The sequence below is a fragment of the Tupaia chinensis genome, unplaced genomic scaffold, assembly GCF_000334495.1.
Source record: "Tupaia chinensis unplaced genomic scaffold, TupChi_1.0 Scaffold000054_1, whole genome shotgun sequence".
NCBI classification, from domain to species: domain Eukaryota; kingdom Metazoa; phylum Chordata; class Mammalia; order Scandentia; family Tupaiidae; genus Tupaia; species Tupaia belangeri.
Window position 1 is genome coordinate 5,675,443 of NW_006159512.1, and position 6,987 is coordinate 5,682,429.

The following is a 6,987-nucleotide window of genomic DNA, read 5'->3' on the forward strand; positions in this document are numbered from 1 at the left end:
AGTAACAGAGACAGTGAGAGGAAAGCGAGAAATCACCACCCAGTGGGGATGGCTGCTCTGCAATCCCTTCTCCTCCGAGGATCTTGGGCATGCATGCACACACACACGCGTCCAGTGTGAATTTAAGGCCACCAGGTCCTAGACTCAAACTGCAGTGGGCCTTATGAGAGTTCGGTGATGTAACTGCTATGTCATCTGCCGGCCCAAAAAAGTATTAATTTAATTCAACTTTCCATGACCTTTTTGAAGTCCCCTTGTACATATGGAATGAACCTACTACAGTTCCACAGCATACTAAACATCAGGTCAATTGGAGAGGAGGGGAGAGTCTTTCTGGGGTTTCAATTCCACAGTAACCAACTCTCCGAGGATGTATTATATCAAAGACATCATTGTTTCCTCTTGAACTTGGACAAGGCCCACCAGGCAGGTACTATTGATCAATGGAAGGTTTCTGAAGATTAGATAGTTATGCTCTGGTTTTGTTCATGAGATAGAAAGTGGGATATCAGCCCAGATATGGTGCAATAGGGAGTACCAGATGATGTGTCTGGTGGTGGTAGCTGGTGAGTGGATTATGACTAAGTAGGGAGATGGTGTCAGGATGACAGACATTGAAAGAGTGATAGAACAATGTCTAAAACAAGATTAGATCTTTGTATTTTTTTTTTTTTTTTGAGAGGTTTTTGCTATAGGGTGCGTGCGCTCGCCAGACAGAGAGAGAGACAGAGAGACAGAAAGCGAGAAATCACCCCCCGGGGGGGATGGCCACGCCGCAATCCCTTCTCCTCCATTCTCCTCTCAGGATCTTGGGCACGCACGCACACGTGCCCGGTGTGAGTTGTAAGCCACCGGGTCCGGGACGCAAACTGCCGTCGACTACGTGGGAGTCCAGTGACATAGCCATTACGCTAACTGCTGGTCCCAGATCTTTGTATTTTATGCCTTATCTTGGAAAGAGAGACCTAAATTACCTAGTCCAAAAATCAGTGTCAATTAGTTTATTTCTGTTTTATATCAGCTGAACCCAGTCTCTTCTTTCTAGCTTAGATCGCTTCTCAAAGGCACTTTCGTAGGGCCAGCAAGTGGTATGGTGGTGGCCAAGGCACTGGATTCCCATATGGTTGACTGAGGTTCAAGTTTTAGACCTCCGGGTGGCTTGCTTTCTCACTTTCCTTCTTTATTTCTGTCTCTGTCTCTGTCTCTCTCTGGTGGGTGCATGTGCCCCATAGCAAATTTTAAAAATACTCATAAATAACATTAAATAAATATTTCTTTAAAAAAAGGTACTGTCCAGACACCAAAGTTATGGAATCCTTCAAGTGTGGGCTTAGCGCTTTCATTCCCTTTACCTGAATTATAGTCTTGCATCTTTCTTTTACGCTTTTTTTTAGAGAAAGATTTTTGCTATAGGGTGCATGTGCTTTCCATAGAGACAGAGAAAGACAGATAGAAGGTGAGAAGAGAGAAAGAGAGAGTTTTAAGTCACCAGGTCCAGGACTTGAACCACCAGCTACATGGGAATCCAGCAATGTAACCATTATGCCATCTGCTGGTCCCAGTCTTGATTCTTTCTGTGCTAACGTGGACAGCACTATTGGGCCCTGGAGAGATCCAGTGCTCACTGCCCAATTTCCATTTGATTTTACGAGGAATAGGTGTTCATTACTCATTATATGTAGGCGGATGCTATTGAGGAATGCCATGAAGAGATGGAGAGAGTGCTGGGATTAGCAGTGGATGGTGTTCATGTGGTATTTCCAGACTGAGCATTTGAAGAGCTAATAAATGCATTTAGAAGACTCTATTTGAAAGCGTTTTCTTACAGCCTTTCTGAGAGCTGCCCTGTAATGCAAACAACAAAAACGAAAGTTAAGCTGCTTGTGGTGAAAGCAGAACAAAAAGTGGACCCAAAATTCAAATCAGTACTTACCTTTAGCTGAGGACCTCTAGAGCACAGGATCCTGGAGTGTCTCTCTCTGTCAGTGACCTTGTGTGTTCACTTAACTGCGCAGGTGTGGGTTCACCCTGACATTTCATGGTGACAACTCAGGCAAGAAAAAGGGACAGCTGCCTTACAGTGCTAAAGGAAAGACTACCAGGAAATCTCTGCTTTTCTGTGTTTTTGTTTGTTTATGGTTGTTTATTTTTGTCTTTCTATTTTTTTTTCCTCTCATCACAAGATACTGGTGCCTGAGGTCTCCCATATTGTGCTTGCGATGGCTGTGAGGAAGCCAGCATCAGGTGATCCTCGCCCTCTGGGAAAGGGCACAGAGGCCTGAGGTGGGAAAGACACAGCAAATAGCAAAGGATGGTTTGTGTCAAAAGTCTGCTGACTTGAAAGAGGAAGAGATAGGAAAAGATAGCTTAAAGGGAGGAATGGCTTCTTTGCATGCACAAGAGAATTTCTGAAAAAAATCTTCCAGAAATTTTGAGCAATTATCCCTGGAGAGCTCAATGAGACATTTAGAAAGGAACAACCAGGTGAGGGAGATGTCTGCTTTACAGTTTATCATTCTCTGCACTATTTGGTTAGGTTATCTTCTGTATCTCCAGTTTTTAAATTAATTTTTCTTATGAAAGAAGCTGACTTCATTAATACAAAATAAATCCCAGAGACTCCATTTACTCTAATTTTATTCTCTAAGGTACAGGAAAAAGGACTTTATTTAGTTAGTGCCTGTGTGGACTTTGGTAAATTATTTAACCTCCCCGTGGCCTATTAACCTCATCCTGAAAATAAGGTTAATAAAGGGTGTTTGTAAAGGTTCAGTGAGATAAGGTGTGTAAAGTGCTAAGCCCAGGTTATCATAAATACTCAAGAACCCTAGCTGTTGCTGGCATTATTCTAATGCTGTCTTAACACAAAAGTCAGCAGTGTAGTCTAGCTTGTCCTAAAACAGGACCTAATGGTCATGGCTCATGACAGCAGCAGCTGTCTCAGGGGCTGCTGTCTCTGGCCCCCTGGCTGGGCGGTGATGGACAATGATGCATGAGGCATAGATGGCCCCCGGGCCTTCAGGGCATCACTGAGGGGGGAGGAGCAGCTGTTTGGATTGGGACCATAGAAACAGGCAGAAGGTAAGGTGAAGGGGTCATAAACACACCTGTCATTATCTCAGTAAAATAAATGGTCTGCCTTTCATTATGTCCTGAAAGTATCTGAGATAGATCTGGGAAGAATAGAAAATGTGGAGCAGCTCAAGTGGTAAACCAAAAAAATAAAAAGACATATTCTTTACTTTGGTTAAAATGTAGTCTCTTCTACCTTCTTCTACCAGCACCCTCGAGATTTACCTACCTTTCTACCGATACGTCTGGGGCTAGAAGGATCTTTGCTACATCTAGAATGATAAACTCACTGAATGTAAGGACTGAAGAGATTCAACCATATAGGTCAATTTGACAATATCTCATATAAAGAAGACAAGATTCAAATTGACTTACATATACAACTTGGACAATTCTTTATCTCATGTAATAAGAAGTTCAGCCATGGGTAGTATTCAGGTTAGGTTAGTCCAGCCCAACGATGCCACAAAATTCAAGTTTTCCTTTACTCTTTACCACCCTCGGTGTGTGAGTTATGTTTTTACTGTCTTCTAAAATGAGACATTGTTTCTTGTTTCCAGCAAGGGGAGAGAGAGAGAAAGGAGAGAGAGAGAGAGAGAGACTCTCCTCTAATCATCGAATGAGAAGTACACCTTTGTAGTCAGATTGAGCTAATTTAGGATATATTCTCACCCCTAGACCAGTGATAGTGGCTGGGAGGATACCTAGAGCTGATTGGCCTATCTGGACTTTTAAGCCAATAATTAGAAAGTGGGAAGAAATTATAACTTAAACAGATTTTCAACCTTGGCACTATTCTATACTGACACTGGGGCCGGAATTCTTTGTTGTGGGGACAGTCTTGTGAATTTTAGGATGCTTCTCATCATTTCCCATCTCTACCCATATGGTGCCAAGATGTGTGGATGAAGGTGAGGCTGGGAGGAAGTCAAGGATTAGATGAGGCAGGATCTTGTAGGTTATGTGAAGGAGTTCGATTTTTATCCTAAAAGCACCACGAAACTACTAAAGGGCTTTAATAAAGGATCATTCTAGCTGGGACCTGGAGAAAGAAGAGCAGACCACGAAGGGAAACGGGAACAGATACTGCAGTAGAGCAGGTGCTAACAGGACTGTTTCAGCCAGGGAGGTGGAAGGACAAACAGTGAGAACTGCATATAGTTCATTGCTATTTAGGAGAGTTATAACAATGTGCTCTAGTGAGAACTAAGCCCTGCGTGAGAATTAGAACTCACTCAGCTATTTTTGAGGCAGCATTGGTCCATTCGTAAGGTCAGCACCTCCATGATCTAATGTTCTCATCATGTCCTAATCATGATCCACTAGCACTAAAATCCAAAACAAGCCTTTCAGGGACAAAACATTATCCATACCCTAACACTGTGTCAAGGTTATGCACTTACATTTACCACAGGGCTTCTTAGAGCCTTCAGTACACAAAAGTTCATCATGGACGTCCAAGATGGGGACAAAGAAAACAGTTTCTCCCACTGGACCACGGAGCTCTTTGTGTGCACAGCTTTTCACAGAATCAGCATCTCACAGCATACACTGGTGAGCAGGATTAACAACTGAATTTTATGATAGAAAAAACATGTAACCCAAAGGTGGGAAGGGATGTGTAGAGAATCCCTTGGCTGGATAAGCAACCACGGATGACCATTTTGTAGAAAGCATGATTGCTCTCCCCACCTTCACTTCTGTGAGAATAGCTTTCTCACTCTTGTTTATACTGTGTGACCCCAGCTCCTGGCCATACGTGGGACAATCTGATTCTACTTTGAAATGTGATGTTAGATAGAGAAAGCCACCAAACCTTTGTGTGTGGCATGAATCAATCAGAGGCAGGACACAAATCAACTAGTTCTGAATTCAGCCTGCTTGGAGTCCATAACTGAACTAGCTATGTGTCCTTGAGCAAGTGACTTCATTTCCCTGTGTCTCAGTTCCCTCATTCGTATAAAGGGAATAATCATGGAATTCTACTGCAAAGAATTGTTATGATGATCAAGAAGAATAATACTCATAAAAGCTTTAGAATAGTGTCTGACCCCAGTAAATGCCCAGAAATGTTAGCTATTACTGGAGGAGAAGGACAACTGTGTTCCCATCCACAAACAGGGTAGCAGAAAAAGCTACTCTGGCAGAGGAAAGAAACAGATGTGTAGAGCAAGGTAGAGAAGATGTGTAGAGAAGAGTAAGAGAGAAAGAATAATCTTTCTCAAATCCTGTAATTGCCCTGGAGATTTGTGAGACACCATTTGCCTTTAGGATAAATCTCCTTGTTGACTTAAACTAGCTCAGGGACTTGTAAACACAGAGACATAATGACTACTGTGGTAGAGTCAGGATTTGAACCTGGGTCCTCTGGCTTCTAGCCCAGTGCTCTGAATATTATCATATGTGGTTGGTTTAGGACCTAGATGTAATTCATAGAGAAAAATCTCCTCCCAGAGGAAGAAGGCAGATATTTGCAGCCAGTAGCAGATTGTGTCTGGGATTAAATTTAGTGTCCTTGGTTTCAAGAGAGGCAGACAAAAAAAAAAAAGAGGCAGACTTTTGACCTTCTAGCTGTTGTAGCTGCTGCCTGAAGCTTTTGAAGGTATTGCGAAGAGTCAAAGCACCAAGGGTTCAGAAACATTTCAGTTCTCTGCCCCTTTAAGATGTTCAACTCAATAGTTAGTTTATGACATCATCTAGAAATTAATGCAGCAGCTCATTTCTGTCTGTTGTTGAGTCTGAGTTTGCCATAAAAATCCATAATTCCAAAGTTCGACTTGTTTACTTCCCCCCACCTGGAATGTTTTACTCTTTCTTGTCTCTCTATGGAGGGCCTGCTTTTGTGGTGCTCAAACTTAGTGGAGAATCACCTATAGGAGCTAAATTGCCACTTTTCTGGGCATCTCTCCCTGGATTCTTTTTTTTTTTTTTTTAAGAGAGATTTTTTGCTATAGAGCACATGCATTTGCCAGAGAGACAGAGAGACAGAAAGCAAGAAATTGTCCTCCCTCTCCTCCGGCTGGAGGGATGGGGAGTGTGGGGAGTGGTGGTGGCCAGGCTGCAGTCCCTTCTATTCTCCTCTTGGGATTTAGGGCATGCACACACACACACACACGCCCCCTGTGAGTTCCAGGCCTCCGGGTCTGGGACTCAAACCACTGTCGGCCATGTGGGAGCCCAGCCCAGTGACGTAACCATGATGCCATCTGCTGGCCTCATTTCCCTGGACTCTGGCTCAGTCAGTCTGGGATGGGACCCAGGCATAGGTATACTCACCAAGGACTGGATGGTTCTATTGTAGGAAATTCAGACACTACTCTTTGAATGTACTCCATATTCTTTTATCCAGATTCTTTAAAAAAAAATTCAGAATTGAGGAGGACACAAAGTGAACATTTTAAAAGAAATTTTGACCTTGAAAGTCAAACATATGGGGGCTAATTTTCTTATGATTATTATTTTTTATTGCTAGAGGGTATGTGAACTCACCAGAGAGAAATAGAAAGAGAGAAATCACCCTCCTTCCCCCAATGGAGCATGGCCACATTCCAATCCTTTTTGCTCCATTTCCCAGTCCTATTGGGATTTTGGACTTACACACAGATGCACCCATTGTGTTTTGCAAGCAACTTGGGCCAGGATTCATACTGTAGTCAGTCATGTAGGATCCTGTTTTTTAAGCACAGCACTTAACTGCCGTGTGGTGAGGCTGTCCCATGGGGGCTAGTTTAACTTGAGCCTCCACTTAAAAAACTCGTAGTTCGTTAAATGGATATAATAGAGAATTCTCCTTCGAGGTTGCTGTGCAGCTTAGGTGAGCTAAATGTAAATACAGGTAGTTTGTAAGCTGTAAAGCCAGTGGTAGTGATTATTTTGTGTTAAAACACAAGCTTCACGGCTGCAAAGGAACTTTCC